The sequence below is a fragment of the Macaca nemestrina genome, chromosome 2, assembly GCF_043159975.1.
Source record: "Macaca nemestrina isolate mMacNem1 chromosome 2, mMacNem.hap1, whole genome shotgun sequence".
NCBI classification, from domain to species: domain Eukaryota; kingdom Metazoa; phylum Chordata; class Mammalia; order Primates; family Cercopithecidae; genus Macaca; species Macaca nemestrina.
Window position 1 is genome coordinate 5,459,132 of NC_092126.1, and position 25,193 is coordinate 5,484,324.

Sequence of the window (25,193 nt, forward strand, 5' to 3'; positions counted from 1 at the left end):
AACCAGGTCAAAGGCCATGAAAATGGTCTCAGAGAGAGAGAGAGAACTGAAAAGTGGATTTAGGGCAGCGATAGGGAGAAAGAAAAGTAGTTAACAGAAATGAAAGATGATGGGATATTTTAAAAAGCACTTTTAAGAATCTGGATTTCCACGCAGTCATGAAGGTAGGAACAGGAAAACCTGGAGTAATTTGGAAATGCAGCGAGACTGTAACAGACAGAGGATGGCGGGCATCTTGGTTAAAGTGACGGGAAGTGGGGGTCAGTGGTGGGGAACTCGTTCTGAAAATTCTAGGGCAAAATTGGAGAACTTGCCAGACAACTGGTCTTCACCTGCTTCTGGCAGTCGTCCATCTCCAAATTACGTTAGCCATGCTAACAAATGGACATTGATTTTTATTTTGCTCTCATTGTTTAACATTTCCTGTATTTATTGCTTTTGGATTCAAAAAGATGCAAGAAACTGAATCTATTTTTTCTTTTCACTCTGAAGTAAAGAGACTGTTTTCCTTGTTTGAGGCAATTGCTTATTTCTCCCTCTTCTGTTTTTTCCTCCTTTAAAATGTTCTGCTACGAAGTGACCTCTAGAACCTGTATATGAAACAGGTTGCAAGGGTGGTTCAGCTGAGTGCTAGAATAGATTTAAGAATTCTTTGCTGACTGCCAGTTCAAGCAAAAAGCAAAGCCAACAAAAACCTGCGGCTTTGAAGTAAGGGCTGTTTGCTTCCTGTGGCGTTCTTTCGCCTCACAACCTTTCTTTCCAGTGTCTTCGCTTTTGTAGCAATTACATCGATGGAAGAGTGACCATACATATAGGTCTGCATTTTGGAAATGGGTGCTGTGCATCCTAAATAGTGTCTCTGGAGTGTGAATCCTGGTGAAAGGATGAAGGAGGCGTCTCGCTCCGTATTTTCTCTCCCTGAGCTGATCTGTCTCAGTTCTGCTTTCTGATCGTTTCCCCTGTTGGCAGAACCTGCCCTGGACCCTTGGCCGCAGTGAATCTGTGTACACTGGCACGACTCCAGATGCCTGGGGGATAAAACTTCGCCCAAGTTTGCCAGTCATTCCTCGAAGCTGCCCAGTTGTTCCAGTCTTTGTTGATGTTTCCTAGAAAATTTTGGCTCCACGTTTATCGTGGTTCCTTAGTTTATCTGACAGCATGTCTTGCTTTGTGTTGGATACTTTAGAGGATACAGCAATAAGACTTGGGCACTGTCTTGGAGTGCTCAAAGAGGAGGAAGATAAATAATAAGAACCTTTTAAAAATTGGCCAGGCACGCTGGCCTACGCCTGTAATCCTAGCACTTTGGGAGGCCGAGTCAGGGGGATCACTTGAGATCAGGAGTTCAAGACCAGCCCGGCAAACATGGCAAAACCCTGTCTTTACTAAAAAATACAAAAATTAGCGGAATGTGGAGGTGCATGCCTTTAATCCCATCTACTCTGGAGGCTGAGACAGGAGAATCGCTTGAATCCAGGAGGCAGAGGTTTCAGTGAGCCGAGATCACGCCACTGTACTCCAGCCTGGGCAACAGAGCGAGACTCCATCTCAAAAAAAAAAAAAAAAATGACAAAGACAAAAGAAAAAAGTGTGCAATGTAGTGGTTTAGTATATATACAAAATTCATATTGATGACTATCTAATTTTGGAATATTTTTATTGCCCCCAAAAGAAACCCCATACCCATTAGTGGTCCCTTTCTACTCCCCCCTCCCCAGCAGCCCTTTGCAGACACAAATCTCTTTTCTGAATCTATGGATTTGCCTATTCTAGACATTTCATATAAATGGAATTGTATCATAGGTGGCCTTTTGTGTCTGGCTTTTTTTTTGACTTAGCATAATGTTTTTAAGGTTATCCGTGTAACAATACTTCATTTATTTTTATAGCTTAATTATATGCTATGGTGTGGCTATACCACATTTCGTTTATAGGAGTCATATCTTGAGGGTGTTCTATGTTCATTGTTCCATGAGCTTTACCTTTTAAATTCATTTGTCTTCACAGTTACTCGACTTCCTAGGCAGAGTTACTGTTGCCATATTGCCGGTAAAGAAGAAGGCACACATAGGTTACACAGCAACAGAAGAAGGCGTAGACAGGTTACACAGCTAGTAAGTGGCAGAGCAAGCTTGGTTTAACTGTAGAGTCTGCGCTCTTAACCATACTCTTCCCGGCACACAGCATGAGTCACCGGATAGAAGACGTATTTAAAAATGATTATAAACGTGGGAGGCAGTTACAAAGGTCTTAACTGACTGTGGAGTTCAGTAGCTCAGAGTTGGGGGTGGCCTGTGGTGTGGGGTGGCTGTTACAGTGTGCTGTACTTCGAGTCCTTTGTCTAAACTGCCCTTCAGATTATGGTGCACAGTGGACTTAGGGCAGCACAAGTGATCTGGGCCTCAGGGAGATGGGGTGGGCTCCGGTCCACTGACAGGATTGCTCAGGGCTGATTCAGCAGCCTGCAGGGCTGAGCCTGAGGCCAAAGGCTTTCAGCATGTATGTGTATCTGGGTGGGGCCTGGCCTGTGCACACAGGGACTTGATAGCAAGCACCTCTTTTCTTTGGAATGTGGAGAAGTACAAGCAGGTCTAACCATGCTGCCCAGCTCACCACACATGCAATGAATGATGGAATGAATAAGAGATGTGGTAGGTGGGTACTAGATTTGAGAGCCTTGAACCTCAAATTGAAGAGACCCTGCAGTGGCCTGCCTTGAGAGGTATACAGTCTGTCCACTTCTCTGTTACTCTGCTTGAGCTTGCTGTCTAGATTCTACTAGGAGATATCACCCAGGTGCTTTCCTTCAGTGTAGAGTCTATCTCCTGGGAGATCAGAATTCCCAGCTTAGTCTTTTCTTAGTGGAACCCTAGAAAATTGTTCTATGGGCCAGGTGCGGTGGCTCACGCCTGTAATCCTGGCACTTTGGGAGGCCGAGGCGGGTAGATCACGAGGTCAGGAGTTCGAGACCAGCCTGACCAACATGATGAAACCCCCTCTCTACTAAAAATATAAAAAATTAGCCTGGCGTGGTGGCGCGCACCAGTAGTCCCAGCTACTCAGGAGGCTGAGGCAGGAGAATTGCTTGAACCCAGCAGGCACGGGTTGCTGTGAGCTGAGATCGCACCACTGCACTCCAGCCTGGATGAAAGAGTGAGACTCTGTCTCAAAAGAAAAAAAAAGAAAAATTTTCTATGACATAATGTTTCTGTCTCTGACAGTTTAGTTATTCACTCAACAGACATTTATGAGGCATGTTCTGTGCCAGGAATTGTTCTAGGCACTTGGGACATGTGAGTGAGCAATATAATACAGAGAAGGACTTTTGCTGTCTTTATACTCTTCTGGCAGGGCAAACAGAATAATAAGCAATAGACATAAATTATGTTTTTTTTATTTAATAAAATAAGTGTTATGAAAAAAAGTTGAAGTAGAGCAAAGTAGAAAGGGATGTAAAGTGGATGAAATATTAAATAAAGTAAGATGGTAACAGCCGGGTACGGTGGCTCACGCCAGTAATCCCAGCACTCTGGGAGGCCGAGGCAGGTAGATCACGAGGTCAGGAGTTCAAGACCAGCCTGACCAACATGGTGAAACCCTGTCTCTACTAGAAATACAAAAATTAGCTGGGCATGGTGGCAGATGCCTGTAATCCCAGCTACTCAGGAAGTTGAGGCAGGAGAATTGCTTGAACCCGGGAAGCGGAGGTTGCAGTGAGCCAAGATCGTGCCACTGCATTTCAGCCTGAGCAACAGAGCGAGACTCCATCTTAAAAAAAAAAAAAAAAAAAAGACATGAAAAACTTGCACTTGAAGATGGTTAACGAATTAGCCACGGGAGCATTGGAGGAAGAGTCTCACAGTGCAGAATTCGGAAGGTTCAAGTAACAGGCTGGGAGGCAGGTGTGAGCATGGGAACGAGGAGTGGTGGGAAGCCTGGAAGCCGGCTTGTCACTCCTCTGGCTAGCCAGAGGATCTTGGTTTGTCCTCATAGTGGAATCCCAGCCATTTCAGGACTGAGCAGAGGGGTGCCGTATGTAGACATGTGCTTTAAAGTTCTCAATGGGTTGCCCCATTGAGAATCTCATAATGAAACTGAATTTGTGATATGTTAAGCACAATTAGAATAGACAGATTAGCTCAAGAAATAAAAAATTACAAGAATCAAAAGTACTTATTTTATCTGGCTTGATTTGGAGCCTTACCTGGGCCAGAGTTTTTTGAAGATGCCCCCAGAGTTTAAAACTTATGTTGTATTTGTTGTACTCCTTTCTTCCCTCCCCATTAGAGATTTGTGGGATAGCTCTTTGGCAAAATGTCAGTGCAAATGTTTGTAGAAGTGGGTGAATGAATTAAAAAGCAGAGTAGGCATTTAACTGGCAGGCTGAAAGAAAAATGTCAGTTTCCGTGGGTTAAGCAGGATCTTTGCAGCATATTTAGCACTTGACTTCTTCCAAATTTGCCTACATGAAGTAACCTCTCTGTTTTCACACATGAAATATTTAAATAACTTTAAAATATGTGTGTCATGCCGGGTATGTGACCAGATGGAAGAACACTTCTTGGCCGAAAATGTAAACAAGCTGCCACCAATGCTAATGTTACAGCTATAGACATTAGTGTATTTTGGTTGGTTATATTTTATTTTTGAGCATGTACAGTTCATCAGAGTTAAGCCCACATTGAATTCTGTTTGAATGTTTTTTTGATGGTCCTTCATATTTATATGGATTTTTACCTGCCCTTCTTGTCTGGGATATTTTTACCCCATGTAAAATGGATGCGACTGTTTGTTTTTCAGATCATGTCCAAATAATCATTTCCACCTCTAGTTCCCCAGGGAAGAGTGTTATGCAAACAGCTTTAGGATGTTTTAGCCAGTTAATAAAGTAAGTTGTCAGGTAGGCTGAGGAGTTACTGAGTTTGTAGAGTCTGGACAACTGATTTGCTGCTGTGTTGAACTGGGAATTGCTGTTTCTCCTGCAAGAACTTTGATTTTGGAGCACTATGGGGAGGGGTGTTTCATGGTTGTAACTGTAGAACAAAGGAAGTTAAGTATCTGCTGTGTGTCACAGGCTGTCTCATTTAATCCTAATGTTTCATGTGAGTTGATCTTATTTTACAATGAGGAAAATTCGCCTTTTGGAGACACCATTTGCAAGATCCTAACTGCCAGTTAGTGGCACAGCTAGGGTAAGGACCCAGTTTCAACCTATTGAAGAGCCCATTCTCTTTTCACGGTCTCTGGTTGTTTTCAGGGAGGGAAGAAGGTGATATTTGTCAAGCATGTCCCAAATGATAAGGTCTGACAGATTTAGTGTTTCTTAATCTCTAGATAATTAAATGGAGAAACTATGCCTTTACACGTTTATGAATTCATTTTCAACATTGAATCAGCAAAATAATGTTGGGTCTCTGAGCCCCAATCATCTGAATCTTGTTTGACAAATAATCGTGTGAGTATCTGGGGGATTAATGAAGGCTTAGATTCCTTACAGCTCCCTTGACCTGGAGACGATGAAGACTCAGGAATGACTCTTTCCAAGGTATTTCCGGAGCGTCTGCTTCCATATGGTGATGAGTTTTCCCCCAATGGGGCTCTAACTGCTACCTCTAAGTAAAGGAGTCTAGGGAACCCTCAAATCGACCACGTGGGAGATTTTAAATTAATTGGCATTTAATCAAAATGTTTGCAGGGATGAAGGTGCCCATGCATGCAACTGCCAGTGTTTGTGCTTACACCTCCTATCTTGAAACAGATACAAGAGAAAAGTGAAAATGAGAAGCCTCAAGAAAACCACAGACTCAAAGTTTCTGGTATGAGGAGCAGGAATGATAAAAGTGGTCCTTGGCTTTGTTTATTCTAGGGAGTGCTTTTCAGTAGTGCATGTTCAGAATGTGGCTTGGTCAGATGATGGCTGTTCCTCTGATTCTGAATGAGACAGCATGGCTTTCCTGTTCAGGGTATTCTTGGTAGGTTTTAGAAAGATGTTTCTGAGACCCCAAATCTCCAGGTTCCATAAGAGGTGATGCTGTGAGTGGGCTGGGAGTTGGAACTGTGTTGCCAGTGACCCTGTGGGGTGGATTTGTTTAGGTACATGTGAACACATTGGGCCAAGGGCGTGGTTTGTGGCCTTGGGGCAGGAGAGAAGGAAGAACAGTGGAGCAGGTAATTATATATAAAAACAAAATAAACAAAATACCAAAACTTTGTTATGAAGATTCATTGAAGTAATGTATATGAACTAGTCCAAGCCTGGCCTAGAGTAAGCACTCTATAAATACTGTTTTTAATGTTACTGCTCTTGTTTTTATTACTGTTATTGTATGTATCTCAGATGTGCATGGAAGAAAGGCTTATATGGATTAATAAGATATGCTATGTAAGTTTTATAACATTTAACTAAAAGATGAGATAATGACTGTGATTAGAGTCTAAACCAGACAGATGATTGGGCATTTAATCAGAATGTTTCAACGACTTAGCTAAAGGCATTATTTTTATTTTATTTTATTTCATAGATACAGTTTTGAGACAGGGTCTCAGGCTGGAGTGCAGTGGCACGATCATGGCTTGCTGCATCCTTAACCTCCAGGGGCTCAAGTGATTCTCCCACCTCAGCCTCCCAAGCCGCTGGGACTACAGGTGTGTGCTACTAATGTCCGGTTAAGTTATTTTTTATTTTTCGTAGAGACAGGGTCTCACTCTGTTGCCCAGGCTGGTCTCGAACTCCTGGGCTCAAGCAATCCCCCTACCTCAGTCTCCCAAAGTGCAGGGACTACAGGCATGAGCCATCGCACCTGGCCTCCAGTCACTGGCCCCTGGCCTCTGGCATGATTTGAGAGCATAAAAGAATGTGGACTCCTGTGTACCACTCTTTCTGAGCCTCTGGTGGAGGGGAGTGAAGTAGACCACAGTAATATTTGACATTTCGGTCTCCGTTTTCCTTCCCTTAAGGCCCTCTGAGCACTCTGGTGGGGAAGGCAGAGATTATCAACCTGTTAGAGTGGGGAACCTTCAGACCTGAGGCAAGAATTATGGGCTAAGGAGCAGAGCTGGATGATTTGCTCACCTTTGTGACCCTTCGGTCTTGGGATGGGAATTTATCATTGGAGCATAGATGAGGATGCTCAGCAAGTCAGGGAGTGGAGGGGAACCACTTCTTTATGGGAATTGTGATTCATAGCTGCAAAATGTTCTCTACCACAAAGCTTACCCTTGACTCTACAGTGAAATGAGAACCTTTGGGGGTGCGAAAGGCAGTTACCCGAGTTAGGAATGGTACCTTGTCCTTCCTGTGACATGTAACTGATGGAAGTTACTTTTACCCTGGTTCTTAATTATAAAGGGAAAAAAAAACCTTACTCAGTAATTTATGTCATTTGAGGAATATGTGCTGGTCACCCTATCATCCTTCTGTTACTGTTCTGTAGGTTTCTTCATCATTTAGTCTGCAGCTTCCGAGTTTCCCAAGGAACTGAGACAATGAATACATGTTTCTTTTACTTTTGAATCAAGTTGACTTAGCAGCCAAATCAATAGTGAGTAGAGGATCACTCTTGTTTAAGAGGCTATTAATCACCAGTTGTAAAAGTTCCAAGTGGGAACGAAAGGGGCAGAGCTTTAATCATGTTGGCCTTCCTTTGGAGGAGAAAAGAGAAAGAGGCTGCCAACCGCCCGGCCGAGAGATGGGAGGCTTGGAAACAGACTTTCTCCTACACATCAAAGGAGGGCTCTTGGCTTATTCAGGTTTCTCTTTTTCAGGCAAAACATGGTTGTATGTGAATGGTGTCCTTGTGAAGGAACAGGCTGGAATCAGACCGTAAGAGTTAATGTGAAGAAGGGGTCAGGTTGACAGGAAAGGGTGTTGAAGCATTTCCTGTCTCCCTGGAGTCTCCAGCCCATCAGAATTGGGGAGCTCTGTTTTAGAGGTGTCCCAGGGCTCCACCTAATCTCCCTCAAAAGCTTGTGCTGGCTCCATCTGCCAGAGGAGGGAGGTATCAGGAGACACGAGTTTGTAAACAGAAGTGGATGGGTGGTCTTTGGATTGCATTTTTTTAAAAATTTGTTTTACTTTAAGTTGTAGGGTACATGTGCACAACGTGCAGGTTTGTTACATATGTATACAGGTGCCATGTTGGTGTGCTGCACCCATCAACTCGTCATTTACATTAGGTATATCTCCTAACGCTATTCCTCCCCATTACCCCCTCCCCACAACAGGACCTGGTGTGTGATGTTCCCCTTCCTGTGTCCAAGTGATCTCATTGTTCAGTTCCCACCTATGAGTGAGAACATGCGGTGTTTGGTTTTCTGTTCTTGCGATGGATTGGATTTTAAGCTGTTGCATCTGCTCATTTACTAATCAGTTGGTGAAAGGAAGGGACAGGGGAAGCTAAAGAGCGCACAGCAATGGGGAGAGGCAACTAGAGATTGGCAGAGGTCTTATGGAAGAGATACTTTTGCCTCTGAAATAACCACATGAGTGGGGGCATCCGTCTCCTGACAGGGTGATGAAGATGGGGACATCTAATTCACATGAGCACCAAGCGACATTCAGGGCAGCCAAAGCTGTCCACGCTCCTTGCCTCCAAAAGCACGGAAGTAAAATAAAAATAAGCTCGACTGTGAATGGGCATTGTGTGTCCAGGCTTCATCATCACCGAGGTAAGGACAGTGTAAGTGAGAGTGCCTGGCTGCACTAGATGCCCCGTGGGCTGGTGTGGCTGCAACACGGGGGGGTTCAGGTGGGGTCAGGACAGGTTTCTAGCTGAGAGAGGCAGAACTAGAAAGAAAAAAGTTGAGCAGGAATCAAACCCTGGACAGAAATAGCACATTTCATAATCAGCAGATGAAGTAAGCATGGTAGGAGAGGAGGAGTGGGAGTTCTGGGGCTGGGAGGACAGGTGCTCTGGCCCAAGTCTGCTAGTGTGGGACTCACATACAAATGGAGCATACGTTTCAGGAGGCTCCTTGTCTGATTGTGCATGGAGGTTTGCCATGGCTGCTTGTGAGCCTGGCTGGGGGCTGTGTAGATACTTCTCTCTCACAGTCTTTTTGGCAGGTTGGCAAAGAAGAGGATATTTATTTCTATTTTATAATTTGGGTAAACAAGGCTCCAGGAAGTGAAGTAACCTGCAGGTCACATGGCTAAGTGGTAAAGCCAGGATGTGAATATAGGTTTTCTGTTACAATTTTTGGGATGGAGAGGGACTCTCTCTTCCCTGACCCAGCTGTCTTGCTATTTATATGTACATACTGTATACAGACGTCACTGTTTCCCAAGTAGAGATATGTTTATATTTCTGTGAATTTATCGTGTCTAACTTTCATGAGCAAATGTCCCTACCTCTATTGCTTTTTAATCTAAAAGGACGCTTGCTGAGCATCTCTGTGGTCCCAGCACAGTATGATGTTAGCAGGACTGGCCTCTACGCTGTGATGACAGTCTCCTTGTCTGATCATAGCAAGCAGAGAAGCATAGGTTACTCAAGCTGGGTTTTTAGCACGTGTTCCCCATAAGAAAGCTGACGAACATTCCACTCTGACGTGTCAGAGACAGGAAGGAGCTTTCTTTCAGCACTTGTCTTTTGTAGTTCCATTGACAGGACTAACTTAGTGACAGAGGATCCTTTAGCGAAGCTGCCGATGTGGGTGATTGAGCCTCTCGCTGCCCAGGGTTGAAGTATGTTATTCCCTGAGTAAATCTGGATGCCAGCCCCGATCTCATCTTCAGGCTCTCTGACCTGAGTTAGTAGCTTTAATTTCTCAGCCTCAGCTTTCCTAACTACAGAATGAGTGTAGGCTAAAAGACCTCCCACGCACACTAAGCTAGCTGGGCACTAACCTCGTATATCTGGGAAGGAAAGGCCACATGTGTTCTTTTCACCCTGAGGGCATGTTACTTCTTTACCTCCAGTCTCTTGAGACTTCTGTTGGTCAAAGACACAGTCTGCCAAAGGCTAGGGCCCTTTTGTCAGTTTTCCTGCCATAATTTCCACTAGAATGGCCCTGATTGCACTTAACATGCACAGTGGATATGACAACCTCGGAGTCATTGGACCATGTCCACTTCCCAGAGAACCAAAAAATTCCAGGATCGAAATGTTCTTTGAATCTCCATTGATGATTTTTCTTTTGTTGCATAGGATGACTTGATGAGATTGATAATACTAATATTGTTCTTCAGGCCTTTCCTCCTCAGACCTGTCACTGGTATAAAGGATTATTTTTTGAATTTTCTCTGTATTACTTCCATGTGTTCTCTTTTATTATCAGTATTATTAGTTGACTTCATTTTATTAAAGATAGTGTAATTTGGAGTCAGTTCTTGCGGCCAAGTTGATTTAAGAGGAAACGAAGCTTACATATTTACTATAATTTTGTGTCTATAACATCTACAATATTTATGGCATTAATTTTGTAGTGCAATGCATTGTGTACCAGAACAGCATGTTATATGCATGAACGGTGGTGCTTTGACTGAAAAATGTGTCCTGCGGTAGCTTTGTCCTCAGGCATGGAACTAAATATGCACACATATTAAATGACCAAGTGAGTGCTTAGAAACCTCTGGCTCTGACAGGCAGCCACGGGAGGCCAGTGTTCAACGCGGTAGACCGTGTTCTTGCCGTACTTCCCATTCATCTCTTCAATCCATTCCTACTTCACCTATGCCCCAGTTCAGCTCTTTGTTTCCCCCACTGGGTCGTTACGGAAGGCTCCTGGTTGACCTCTCTGCCTCTGGTTTTACAACAGCTATTTCATCTTTTATATGCCCCCCTAGTGGTGACTTGCACTCCTAGCTACTGCCCAGTCATCTCCTTGCTTAAGGACCCTACTTGCACTCCATTGCCTGTATAAAGTGTAGACACTCTGGCCTGCCATCCCTGGCTCTTGACCCACTGCCCATGGAGCTTTTTTGAAACCCTCTCACCCCTCTGCCTGGTTCACTTCTACTCGTGTCTACAGCACATTAGACTCTGCCACTTCTTACAAACTCATCCTTCCTTCAAAACCTGTTCCTTTGACAAAGAACCCCTAGCTTTCAGGGATTTCTTCCTCTTCCAAACCCTAGCAACCCCCAGCGTAGCCTGATGTATTAGTTACCCATTGTTGTGTAACAGATTACTCCACACTGTAACACAACAAATATGTATTATCTCCCATAGTTTCCAAGGGTCGGGAATCTGGGAGTGGCTTAGCAGGTGGCTCTGGCTCAGAGTTGCTCATGAGGCTGTGGTCAAGTTGTTGGCCAGAGTTGCAGCCTTTGGAGCACTTGACTGGGCCAGAGCATCCACTTCCAAGCTCGCCTGTGAGGCTCTTGGCAGGAAATCTCACTTCTTCACTTCGTCCTCTCCGTCCTCTTCGTCCTCTCCGTAGGGCTACTCAACATCATGTCAGGTGGCTTTTCTAAAGTGAGTGATGAGAGAAAGAGAGACAGACAAAAGACTAAGATTGAAGCTGCAATGCCTTTTATAACCCAATCTTGGATGCAAAAACTATCACTCCTATTTATCACACTGACTGCTACCTTTGATACAAGGTGAGAGGTGACTAAGGGTGTGAACACCAGAAGGTGGGGTTGTTAGGGGCCACCGGGGAGGCGGGCTGCCATACCTGCCTTATATTGTTTTTGCACGCATGTGGTCTGTTTTGCCAGCTAGCCTGCGCTGTGTAAGTTTGCAGGCTGGTCTCCTTGACTGTGTGGTTCCCTTCATCCAAAGTGCTTTTCATGAAGATACTTATTTTGTTTCCAGAATAATCTGTTGCCCTCTCCTCCTTTTTTAAGAGATAGAGGTAACTGGGGCCCGGAAGGGTTGGTTATCTAAGTCAGTCAACTACCGTGTGACAGAGCACATGAATTCACTCCTGAGTCTTTAAATCTAAAACCCGTGTTCTGTCCACTATACAAATGGTATGCTGATTTCACTTTCTATAATATGTTTTCTACAACCTGCCTCTTGTCTATAAGCTTTGGTGTTCATTAAAAGGAACAACTTGGAAGCTCCCGGTGATTGCAGGGAAGTATTTGTGTATAACAATTTTAAGGGGGAAAAAGTTTCCGAGACGTTGTCTTAAGCAACTAAAACCTCATCTTCCCGGCCTTCATCTGTTCAGCAGCTGCCTAGCCAAAGCCTCTGAGTTATTTGACTGTTCTGCTGATCAAGGGAGCTTAAGAGGCCCATACAAATACTGTGTTTTAGTAGTTTTTTTCTTACTAAGTCATCTGGGGAGATTCAGCTGGTCACCTCCTCCCACCACAAGAAACTTTCTACCATAGCGCCTTGCTCACCTGTTTCTAACAAGTCATGCTCTTGTGAACAGTCTCTGGGTTTTCTAGGTTTGGAGGGACTGTGCTGGAAATTCAATTGGAAACTCTCCGAATAACACACTCTGGATACCGCGACTTAGCTTCAGAGGGAGGTTCTAGGAAAAGAAAAGAAAAGAAAAGAAAAAAGAGAAAAAAGTCTTTGGCGTACTCCCAAGCACAAAGTTGTGGTGGTTGAATTCAATAAAGGAGCTTTGATTTTCTTTTTCATTTTGAACAAAATACTGGTCCCTTTGGTTGACTTTGAAAATGTGTAATGTGTATGTTTCTAATTTCAGTTATTCGCCCTTTTCTGCAGAAAGGGGAACACTGCAGGGGTTTTCTGAAACTTGAACGCCTCGAGTTTTTGTGTTCCCTCTCATGATCATCTTTTATATCTGCAGGGGACATTAGACTTATTCTTGTAATGATCTTTAGATTTTTGGCTTATTCGCTAAAGACATATCTTTTTGAAACATTTTTATTGAAGTATGTCTTCTACCCCCCAATGGTTGGAGGAATTTTGAATATTGTTTTCCAACCTCCTTTCTTATCTCTGCATAGAGATGCTTTTTATTTTTTACCCGCAGTGGCCGGGGGTTGGTTTAACGTTACATGCTTCTCCACGGTGAGTTTCCCTAAAACGGAATTTTTTGGATCTCTTTTAAGAGTCTGAACATACTGGGAAAAGATGAGAAAGGGATTTGAAAAAGAATTGAGAATGAACTTTCTCAAATACATCTGTATTCCTAGGTGGTTAGAAGGTTGTTCTCCGTATAGATTGACATATAGATTGACATTTTCTTTAGCGGCTATACTCTGAATCAAATTCCTTCCTCTGGAGCTCTGGGAAAGCTCCCATTCTGATGACAGTAGAATTGTGTCTTGGTAGTTTGTTTTTACATATACCTAGATCTAGACTTAGGTAAATAATAGATACACACACATACAGACACATAAATGTATATGTAGACATATCTGCAAATACAACATATTTCCAGAAACTTCTATATTTATGTGCTGTTCCTTCTTACTGTCACCTTCAACATAAATGAACATTTAAACATTTAGGGAGCAGTTAACTGTAAGTCTTCAAGATGAGTTGCTTGATGAAGTAGCTTTGGGTACTTGTTTAAGTATACTGTACAGGGCCCATCCAGCTCTAATTGCCAGGAACACCACAGGTAGGACAGGTTTAGCAGAAGGAAAACATAGTTTGGAGCAGGGAGATGAGGGCCCCAGAGAGACACAGAAGGCTGTTTTGCTCCACGAAGGAAGGTATACAAATCCAGAGTGGGTACATGCAAAAGGAATTAAGGTGACCTGTGTGTGTTGACCTCTTCACCTTCTGATATGTATGTATTTTTGCTTCTAATAAGCATGCTAGTAATTGTAAGTGTTAATATTTACAGCACTCAGCTGGTTTTCCAGCACAGCCACGTACTTTATCTTCTTTAGCCCTCACAAAACCCGGGCCTCCCACTCCCCCCTCACCACCATGAAGTCATAAGTAATTTTCCTTTTGTAAAAGAAAAAGGTCGTAACTTAGTGGCTAAGTGATGTACATAGCTAAAAGTGGGAAACCAGGGTCTCAAACCCAGGCTTTTTTGACTTCTAATTCAGTACAGGATGTGCCTCTGCTCCTGACCTAAATGGGCATTCACCAGTTTGACTTCCAAAAAGGAAGATAATACAGTGGATACTTCGGTTGTCCCTTCTATCCCTGCTCCAAGATTCCATGAGGGCAGAGTCAAAATCGTGTATGTATTTTTGTATCTCTAATTTCTACTTCATTCTTGGCGTGACAGAAACATTGGAAAGTATGCTGGTTTAAAATATGTCCACAAATTATTTGATATTCACTTCAAAAGATGGAGCCCATTTTTCTCTTGAAGGTGGGTTGGACCTAGTGACGTGCTTTTCATGCATGGACAAAAGTGGAAGCAATAGTGTGCAACTGTATAGACTAGTCATTAAAGGCACTATGGTGGCCGGGCACGGTGGCTCAAGCCTGTAATCCCAGCACTTTGGGAGGCCGAGACGGGCGGATCACAAGGTCAGGAGATCGAGACCATCCTGGCTAACATGGTGAAACCCCGTCTCTACTAAAAAAATACAAAAAAGAACGAGCCAGGCATGTGGTGGGTGCCTGTAGTCCCAGCTACTCGGGAGGCTGAGGCAGGACAATGGCGTGAATCCAGGAGGCGGAGCTTGCAGTGAGCCAAGGTCCGGCCACTGCACTCCAGCCTGGGTGACAGAGCGAGACTCCATCTCAAAATAAATAAATAAATAAATAAATAAATAAATAAATAAATAAAGGCACTGTGGTTTCCTCCTTGCCCTCTCTTGGATCACTTCCTGTAGGGGAAATAGCTGCTATCATGAGCACGCTTAAGATGTCTTATATAGATGCCCGTGTGTTAAAGAACCAAGGCCTTCTGCCAGCAGCCAGTGAAGAACTGAGGCCTCTGGTCAATGACTTGGAAATAGATTTTCAGCCCCAGTCAAGCCTTCAGATGGCTGTAGCTCCAGTCGCTGCAGCTTCCTGAGAGAGCCTGTGCAGGCATGTAGCTCTGCTGCTCCTGGATTCTCAGCTTACAGAAACGAAAAGATAAGAAGTGTTTGTTGTTAGAAATCCCTAAGTTTGGGAGTGTTCTGTCATGTAATAATAGAAAACTAATATAGAAGTAGATGGGCGGTACTTCCGGGTTTCTGATGTTTCTGATACTGACTTGATAAGAACTGTGATTTGTTGGCATTGGCTTCTTCTCAGTTGTTTTGTTTTCTTTCAACTAAAAAATGTGTGGCAGTTTTGTGTGTTTCTCAGATTAGACAGTCACCTGGGGATCATTTAAAAATACAGAATCCAAAGCCCCAGACTCATGACGTGGAATGTCCTAGAATGGCATTTTGGAATCTATATTTTTTTTGCAAAACCTTTTGAGATGATTCAGATGCAGAAAGCCCAGACTCATCCAGGGAATGTCATTTGGAAACCAGTGAGCGAGAGCCCTTTCCTTGATTCAGGTCTGACAATCAAGGTTTGCTACAGGAATCCTCCATTGGGTTCTCTCCCAGGAGCTCATCTTAATGCCTCTCTGCTGAGGGGCATGCCTTGGAATGATGAACTGTTACAGTCTGCAGCTTGTTCTCCCCTTGAGCTGCGTCTTGTGCTTGGTGGGGAGCCCAGGTCGGACAGGGATGGAGGATTGCCTGTTCAGGCCTTGAGTGTGACCAGGAGCCGAGAAGGAGACATGTTCCAGTGCTAATGTTGACACTGATGTGTGGTAATACTCTTAACAATAGGCGTGTTTATGTGGGAATGTCTCTCCATGTTTATAGCCTTCAGAAGGCCCTTTTGGGAAAGAAAGCCACTCAGAGGAGAATAAGTAGCAATGGAGAGCTCTCTCAGGAGGAAACGTGTGGGCTTTCTAGGGGGAAAGAAGAACTGCTAATACTTACTGTGGTCAGCAGATGCTGACATAGTTCTGAGCTCAAACAGGGCATATTTTAACATGTATTTTTTTAGTTCTTCAGTGTCATAATCCTAATTTAAAATGGGTTCTTCAAGCATTATGACCGTACCCTGGGTATGGTCTTTGGATGTCTATGCCAAGTGTTTTGGTGTTTTGTTGTATCATCTGCATTTTTTAAAAAGAAAAAAGTACAGATGTCTGAGGGTACCTGTTTCTTCCCATGAGCCGTGTTCGAGTACCTCTTCTGACACTTAAGTGACTGTGTGACCTTGGGAAAATTAGTTACGAGCATTAAGATGAAAGTCTTTTCTTTAGAGAAAGGAGAAACCTAGGCAGGATGATTGAACCATCTAAACAGTTAAATCTGTTCAGTATTGTATTAGCTTGCTAAGTCTGCCATAACAAAATGCCACAGACAGCGTAGTTTAAACAGCAGAAATTTGTTTTCTCACAGTTCTGGAGGCTGGAAGTCTAAGTTCAACGTGTCAGTAGGTGTGGTTTCTCCTGAGGCCCCTCTTCTTGGCTTGCAGACGGCCGCCTGCTTGCTGTGTCCTCACATGGCCGCCTTCTGTGTATGTGCACCCTTGTGCATCCAGATATCTCTTCTTATAAGGCTACCAGTCAGATTGAATTAGGACTCACTCTAACAGCCTCATTTTAATTTAATCACTTCTTTAAAGGCTGTATTTCCAAATACAGTAACATTCTCAGGTTAGTGGGGGTTAGGGCTTCAACATAAGGATTTGTGAGTCTACAACTTAGCCCATAACAAGTGCCCAGGTTGCTTTTGTGTGTCAGAGTTCTGTGTGAAGCAATGGCTTGGGGTGGGTGCCAGGCACCCTTGGGTTTCTGTAGCAGAAGTAAAATAGAGTGAACTCCCTAAAGACATTTGATCCATTTTCTGCTTTTTCAGAAACACGCTCTGAGATTATCTCTGTGTTAGGGAGTCACCGAATGCTACCTTCAAGGAATGCCCTCTATTTAATATTAAAGGAAGCTGAGGTCCAGGTAGGGATAGAGCTATGTCTATAATTAGATCTCTTGATATATAACCCAGTTCCATCCACTCAGAAACAAACCAGAGCATATAACCATATTCTCTGACCTCACTATTGCCTCACTCCAACACCTCAGAGACACCCAGCTTAGGAGTGGTGGGACTTTTTTTTCAACTCCGGAGAGGGAGGATATAATGGTGCTTTACTGGGAATGTGCTAAGAACATTCTGAAAATAGTGGCATCCTGTAATCAAAAGCTTTTTGTCTGAGGGAAGGCTTTTTTTTTTTTTTTTTTCCTCCAATCCTTTCTTCTTCTTGATCTTCCAAAGGAGGTCAGGTTTTTCTCCATGAGTTCTAGGATCAAGGCTAGTAAATCTGTAAGTTGGCAGAGTTTTGTTATATTTAACCAGAGGTAGAACAGAGACAATAGTAGAAGTGATTCATCTGATTTTTTTAGTTTAATTCCAGAGTTAAGACTGAAAATGATTCTTAATGTCTTAATAAATAGTTTTAGACCAACAGACAGTTAAAATGTTTTAAGAAATTAGATCAAATTGTTATCATTTTTTTCTGGAATCTATAAGTGACTTGGGAATCAGAGCCTAGCATTTTTCTGAATTAAGTGGAATAAAATTTGCAAATGTGGTTGTATGTTTTTAAGATTTTTTTTTTTTTTTTTTTTAAAGACACTTTCTAAAGATCCATGGGCGAATAAAATGTGAATAATTGGCCGGGCACAGTGGCTCACACACCTGTCATCCCAGCACTTTGGGAGGCCAGTGCAAGCTGATCATGAGGTCAAGAGATTGAGACCAGCCTGGCCAACATGGTGAAACCCTGTCTCTACTAAAAATACAAAAATTAGCTGGGCATGGTGGCGTGCGCCTGTAGTCCCAGCTACTCAGGAGGCTGAGGCAGGAGAATCGCTTGAACCTGGGAGGTGGAGGTTGCAGTGAGCTGAGATTGCGCCACTGCACTCCAGCCTGGCGTCAGAGCAAGACTCTGTCTCAAAAAAAAAAAAAGAACAGTCCTCTCAAACATCTGTACCTCTGATAGAAAGCAATTGTCTGCACAATCCAAGGAACATTTCAGTGTATCCCAGAAAGAAATTTCACCAGCATTGTATTATTGTTCCGAGTTTGTCTTGCTCTCACAGTAGAACAGCTGGCATTTCCTTGTTGTGTTTGGCTTCCTTGTTTTTGTTCCTTGGCTGAGATGTGAAGGACTTGGGAGAAACCTTGGGAAGGTCAGAAAAGTAGTGACAGAAGACACAAAAAGTAGTGGCCCCACAGGAGAAACAGCATGTGCAAAGAGGAGGCATAATGGAAAAGCAGTGGAATGGGGATGAGAAAATCTGGATTTTTGTCTTTTTTTTTTTTTTTTTTTTTGATATAACTGGGGAAAATTACTTCCTCTGTCTTCATGTCCTTATTTGCATCATAACTGGATTTGTTTGTTTGTTTTGTTTGTTTTGTTTTTTGAGATGGAGTCTCGCTTTGTTGTCTGGGCTGGAGTGCAATGGCACAATCTTGGCTCACTGCAACTTCCACCTCTTGGGTTCAAGCGATTCTCCTGCATCAGCCTCCCGAGTAGCTGGGACTACAGGCTGAGCCACCATGCCCGGCCTCATAACTGGATTTGAGTCAGAGAATCTGAGGGACCTCAGTGTCACTGAACTCGATTCATTCATTCACACCAATTGGCCAAGTACCTGCCATGTACCATGTGCCTGCAGTGTGATTGATCCTGCAATTCAAAGATGAATGAACTGAGATCATTGACCTCAAGCTGCTTGGTTCGGTAGCAGAGACAGACATATGAGACAACCATTTGTGATGCCATGTTGTGAGTGTCATGGGAATACAGATAAGGATGGGATTAGCCTTGATGGAAAGAGAGGGAAGTCTGCAGGACTCAACAGAGGAAAAGATCTTTCCCTAGAAGAAGAAGGTGAAGTTAGCCTGGGCAGCCAGGCTGGTATGAGAAGAATCATAGAGATTGAGAAACTCCATTGGAACAACAGTGAGTAACACTACCACATGATCTAAAGTATTGACAACTTAGTCGTGTGCTTTTGAGACACTATGTGCCCCCAGAGCTCTAGGGTTGATCTGCGGGTTGATATGGAAACCCTTGCCTCATGCCTCCTTGCTCTGTAAGGCTGGAAAAGCATCAAATCTATTTTTGTGCTCTGACTTTCCTTGCCCATCTGTCAGAAAATGCCCTTTTCACAGCAGGGTTCTAGTGACTTAATTATTGTTTGTGAAATATTTAGAAGTTTAGGTCAAGGATGAATTTCTGTTGCGAAACTGAAGGCACACAAGTGAGATGTTTAAAAACGAAGTGGAAGTTTTTTGTTTTTGTTTTGTTTTTGCAGAAAAATGATTTTTAATGGCTTGAAGGTGCTGCCATAGTTGCGTCAGATTGTCAGAAAATTATGTTGTACGTCGGAGGAAAAAAAGAAGAGCCTTTTGAGGAGCTGCTCTAAAATTATTTTTTGTTTAGTCTCTTAACTCTTTGGCTTGAATGAGTCATTGACTTTCCTTGCCAAGATAGGGCTAGCATTTGTTTTGTGTTTTAAAAGCAGGCCAAGGGATTGCCATGAAGGGAGACAACCCAAGCAACTGGAAGAAGAATTGCTAGAAATTGTGGTACAGTTGTTTAGTCTGAATGTGGTTAGAAACAACAAAAATTACCTAACATTATTGATTTTAAAATTTGTTTTCTGCTTTCTTCTAAAAAAAAAAAAAGGTCTAAAGAAAAAAGATTTGACTGTAATGTGTCCATTAAAATACAGGGCAAAGCTAAAGTCTCACAGGAAGGTTTATGTAGCAGGACATGTTTTGTTTGACATAGGTAGATAGCTATTGTTTGAGCGCATACATTTTAGATAAAAGATTCCTGGCAGTCTATGCAAAAAAGGAAAAAATGGTTGCCTAGCAACTTTTATTGATTGATTTAAAAGAGACAGGTCTGTCAGTAGAGGTACTCTTTTTTTTTTCTTTTGCTTTTCCAGATGGAGTTTCATTCTTTTGCCCAGGCTGGAGTGCAGTGGCTCGATCTCTCGGCTCACTGCAACCTCCGCCTCCTGGGTCCAAGTGATTCTCCTGCCTCAGCCTCCCGAGTAGCTGAGACTACAGGCGCACGCCACCACGTCCAGCTAATTTTTCTATTTTTAGTAGAGACAGGGTTTCACCATGTTGCCCAGGCCGGTCTCAATCTCTTGACCTCGTGATCTGCCTGCCTCGGCCTCCCAAAGTGCTGGGATTACAGGCGTGACCCACTGCACCTGACCAGACATACTCTTTCATATCTTTATTATGCAGATTTGTGAATATTATAAACATTGAATAGTATAATTTGCCATCACTTAAGTTTTCCAGCTGATGATAAACTTTACTTGGTAAGACAAGTTTTTTGCATTGGCCTTCAGTAAAATCTTTCACTTAGTTGAAAACATTTTTATATGGGGAGGGGATGTAACTAAGGCAATCTAAGTTTGTGATTTTCTATTACAATTTGATCCAAGAAAAAATATCAGTAAGTGTGTCAATATTATCTTGTTTAGATCAGTGTTTTAAAACTTGTATGTTCGTAAGAACTGCCTGGGGCCCTTGTTAAAATACAGATTCCAATGCCAGCTGCAGATTTACTGAATCAAAGTCTCTAGGCAAGGGGCCTGGGTGTATATTTAACAAAGGCACCAAGTGATTTCTTATGCTCAAACAGGTTTAAGGAACACTGCTGTAGATGGTTTTCCTTGACTATTTTTTTCCTCTCAGCTGGGCTTTGTAGCAGTCATTTTGAGTATAAATTGTGATAGGAGCCTGAGGCAATAGCATTAAAAGTGAGTTGGCAAAGCCCAGCAGAGCCAGTTTAATTAGCTACTTTGGATAACTGTAATGGCATTTCCCCTTCTCAAGCTGTGGTGCTTCAGGATGCTGCCCATCAAGTTCCTTCCAGGTGTCTTTCATCTGTTATTCCATTGATCCTTACACCATCTCCGTGTGGTGGGCAGAACAAGTAAAATAATTGTATTTCATTGATTTTTTTTTTAAGATGCTCCCCTTTCTCACAATTGTACATCCCTAATAATAGTATGCATCTTAGAATTGATTGTCTAAATATGAATATTTTTCGCTATTCTAGTGATTTGTAAAGTAACGGTGCATCTTACATTCAAAAGTGTTGAAGATTTGACGAACTGCCATGGCTCCTCTCACAGATGAGTCATCTGAGATACTAAGAAGGTGATGTGACTATGGAAAATTGCTACTAGTTGAGAAAACTCAGCCTCAGATCCATCTTTCTGTTCCTGTACTAGTTTTCTGCTGCTGAGTAATCAATTATTCCAAAACTTAGTGGCTTAAAACAACATTAAGCATTTGTGATCTCACACAGTTTCTTGGAGTCAGGCATCTAGGAGTGGTGTAGTTGAGTAGTTCTGGTTTGTGGTCTCTTATGAGGTTGCAGGGCTACAGTCATCTAAAATTTGACTGGGGCTAGAGTTTCCGCCGGACTCACACGGCTGGCAAGTTGGTGCTAGTGTTGGGAGGCCTCAGCTCATCCCCTTGTGGGCCTCTCCACAAGGTTCCTTTGAAGTGCTGCAACATAGTGACTGGCTTCTACCCAAGCATGTGATCCAAGGAATCAAGGCAAGAAAAGGTTGCAGTGTCTTTATATCCTAGTTTCTGAAGTCTCATACTATCACATTTACCTATTTGATTTGCCACACAGGCCAACCCTCATTCAGTGTTCGAGGGGGCTACACAGGAGTACGGGTATCAGGAGGTGAGGATCACTGGGTGTCGGCTATTTCCTTCAGACCACCCAGCCTTTTAGACATGGTTTTGTCCTTATTAGCTTGGCCATCTCATACCCATAGGTCAGTCCTTAAATTGAATAAATGGAAACTCCTTGTGATTTATCTTCCTTTCCAGCGCTTCTAGAACTTTAACATGCCTATAGATCCATGGGGTCTTCTGTTAAAACACAGATTCTGATTCATCAGGTCCCAAATGCAGGCTGAGATTCTTCATTCTAGCAAGCAGATGATGCCTTTGCTTCTGGGCCATGAACAACACTTTGAGTGGCAAAATGAACAGACAGGCAGACTTCCAATAGCACTTGCACTGCAACCCAAACTCTTCTCCTTCTCAAGATGTACTTGCCTCTTCCTTTTCTTTTGCAGAGAGATAACTGGTTTGGGGAGAAATAGCCAGAAAAACAGAGGAGCCTGCCTCGTGAAGTTGGTTAACAAAAGGGATGTATGAAGCAGATAAGAGCCATGCATTATTAGGTAGGCAGAGTATTGCAGCTGTGAGTCTGTTCATAGTGAAAGTCAGGTTTCAGACAGCAACAGCTGGGTGCTCAAAGTGGTGAGGTCATTAGCTTGCAGGGGGTGGGGGTGCGGAATGGAACCCAAACAGTGCTTAAAATGAAACATGTCAATGCATTATTCAGAACTCAGAGCTCAGATGTCCATCAGTGGATCCTCATCTTTTTTCTCTTCTCTCCCTTTGACACACATACACACACACTCACACACACATCTTTGAAGCATTAACATACTAAGAGTCAGAAAAACTCTATGTTCATAATATATTTTTTGAATAAAATGAAGAATGTAGCCTGGTGTGGTGGCTCACAACTGTAACCCTTGCTCTCTGGGAGGCCAAGGTGGGAGGATGACTTGAAGCCAGAAGTTTCAGACCAGACTGGGCAACATAGCAAGATCCCAACTCTACAAAAATAAAAAATACAAAAAATTATCTGGGTATGGTGGCATGCACCTGTAGTTCTACCTACTTGGGAGGCTGAAGCAGGAGGACCCCTTGAACCCAAGAGTTCAAGACTAGCCTGAGCAACATAGCAAGACCCCCCCTGTCTCTACAATAAACAAATACATTAGCTGGACATGGTGGTGCATGCCTGTGGTTCCAGCTATACAGGAGGCTGAGGTGGGAGTATCACTTGAGCCTAGGAGGTTGAAGCTGCAGTGAGCTGTGATTGTGCCACTGCACTCCAGCCTGGGAAACAGAGTGAGATCGTGTCTCACCATTTATAGATACACCATACATACAAACATAAACAAACAGAGGAATGCTCCAGAAGAGTGCACACATGAGGCACTGATTTGTCAAAGTAACAACAGTCATTATCTGAGGCTGCCCATTTAATGTCATCCAGTCCATACATGGCTGGTGGGAATGCAAAATGGTACAAGCACTTTGGAAAATAATGTGACACTTTATAAGAAAGTCAAACACACACCCACACTTAAAAAATGGAACAGCGATTGCACTTCCAAGTATTCATCTGAGATAAATGGAATTTATTTCTACACAAAGGCCTGTACACAAATGTTTACAAAAGGTTTATTCGTATTAGCAAAAACCCAGAAACGGGTGAATGGATAAATTGTGTCACATCTGTACAAAAAGAAGCAAGCTATTGATACTCAGCAAAGTGGATGGACTTTAAAAGCATCATGCTAAGTGAAAGAAGCTAGTCATAAAAGGCTATATACTGTGTCATTTATATGTCATTCAGGAAACAGTAAAACTACAGGCATAAATCAGAACAGAGATTGCCTGGGGGCTGGGAAGGGGATTAACTGCCAAAGGGTGTGAGAAAACTTTTTGGGGTGATGGAAATATTCTGTCTTAATTGTGGAGGTTATACAACTTTATACCTTTACCAAACTTATCCAACTGCATCTTTAAAAGGGGGTGAGTTTTATTGTATATAAAGTATACTTTAATAAGTATGACTTAAAAAAAAAATCAACCTGTCCAAATCTACCATTTTCCAAATGAGAAAACAGGCCCCAGATGAGGAAACGGCTTGCTAGCTCTTGTGAGTCAGGGACACAGGCATCTCGGGCCCCACTCCTGCTGCAGAGGTGCGCTGGATCCTTGGTCTCCTGTCCCATTCCAGAGCACGCTCCAGGTAGGACTCAGATGCTGATCTTCACTTCTCCACGCGTCATTGTGTGTGGCTTTTTAAAACCCACACTTGACTGTGCTGCCCTTTGGGCTGTTGACCTACAGTTTGGCTGGAGGGCTCCTAATTAGAAAATAAAACAAACTTGCATTCAGCCAGAATCCAAAGAACGTTGTATTAGTCCATTTTCACGCAGCTGATAAAGACATACCCAAAACTGGGTAATTTATAAAGAAAAAGAGGTTTAATGGACTCACAGTTGCGCACGGCTGGGGAGGCCCCACAAACATGGCGGAAGGCAAAAGGTATGTCTTATATGGCGGCCGAGAAGAGAATGGGAGCCAAGCAAAAGGGGTTTCCCCAAATAAAACCGTCAGATCTCGTGAGACTTACTCACCACCACGAGAACAGTATGGGGGAAACCAATCCCATGATTCAATTACCTCCCACCAGGTCCCTCTCACAACACGTGGGAATGATGGGAGCTGAAATTCAAGATGAGATTTGGGTGGGGACACAGCCAAAGCGTATGGAACATAAAGCTACAGCAGGAACTTCTATGCACATATGTCATTCTACTTTTATGGTGGGGAGGGGGAAGCAAAACTATCAGTTTATTCAGAAGAGTGCCTTGAAGGACACTAAGTCAGTCTAGAAAGAACAGAATGTTCTGTAAACACCAACATTTTGTTGCAGAAAGCAGGTAAGATGGCCGGGTGCGGTGGCTCACGCCTGTAATCCCAGCACTTCGGGAGGCCGAGACGGGCGGATCACGAGGTCAGGAGATCGAGACCATCCTGGCTAACCCCGTGAAACCCCGTCTCTACTAAAAAATATTAAAAAATAGCCGGGCGAGGTGGCGGCGCCTGTAGTCCCAGCTACTCGGGAGGCTGAGGCAGGAGAATGGCGTAAACCTGGGAGGCGGAGCTTGCAGTGAGCTGAGATCCGGCCTCTGCACTCCAGCCTGGGTGATAGAGCAAGACTCCGTCTCAAAAAAAAAAAAAAAAAAAAAAAAAACAAGGAAAGGGAAAACAATTGACGCCTAATTTGGAATGCCGAGTGAGTGCCAAACTTCAGCTGAAAGGAAGCTGTCCTCCCGTATCTTATCTGCACTCAGCCTCCTTCTGCGTCTAGAAAAAATGATCCAACCACCAGGAGACCTTGGGCTACTTAGGTTCCAGCTAATACCAGAGTTGCAGGGAGATTCTCTCTGAGGGCATTCTCTGTAATCTCAAACTCGTCCGCCTCCTGAGATGAAGAGGCCAGTTTAACACTAGCTGACATGGGGTCAACTAGGTTTAGGCTTGACTTATATTGAAACTTAATTTATTTTTCCCTTTTATAATCACAATGATATATAAGTAGGTTTTCCATCTTCACTTGAAAATGGTTTCTCATTCTGTCACACAGCCAGGCTAAATTTACAAAACACCAACTAGTTTTAATAGCCCAAGAAAACTGGCA

At 43.2% G+C, this 25,193-nt stretch overlaps 1 protein-coding gene across 2 annotated transcripts in view; it reads left to right on the plus strand.

Moving 5' to 3' along the window:
- LOC105470842 (Mab-21 domain containing 2) overlaps nucleotides 1–25,193 on the plus strand; it is a 119,001-nt gene that overhangs the window by 64,142 nt on the left and 29,666 nt on the right. The window contains exons 1-2 of one of the 2 annotated variants that reach the window (XM_071090650.1): nucleotides 8,263–11,545; nucleotides 12,344–14,070. The exons of the other annotated variant lie outside the window; for it this stretch is intronic. The gene's annotated coding sequence lies outside the window, so the exon portion shown is untranslated. Of the gene's footprint in view, nucleotides 1–8,262; nucleotides 11,546–12,343; nucleotides 14,071–25,193 lie in introns of those variants that run through there. 2 annotated transcript variants of the gene reach the window in all.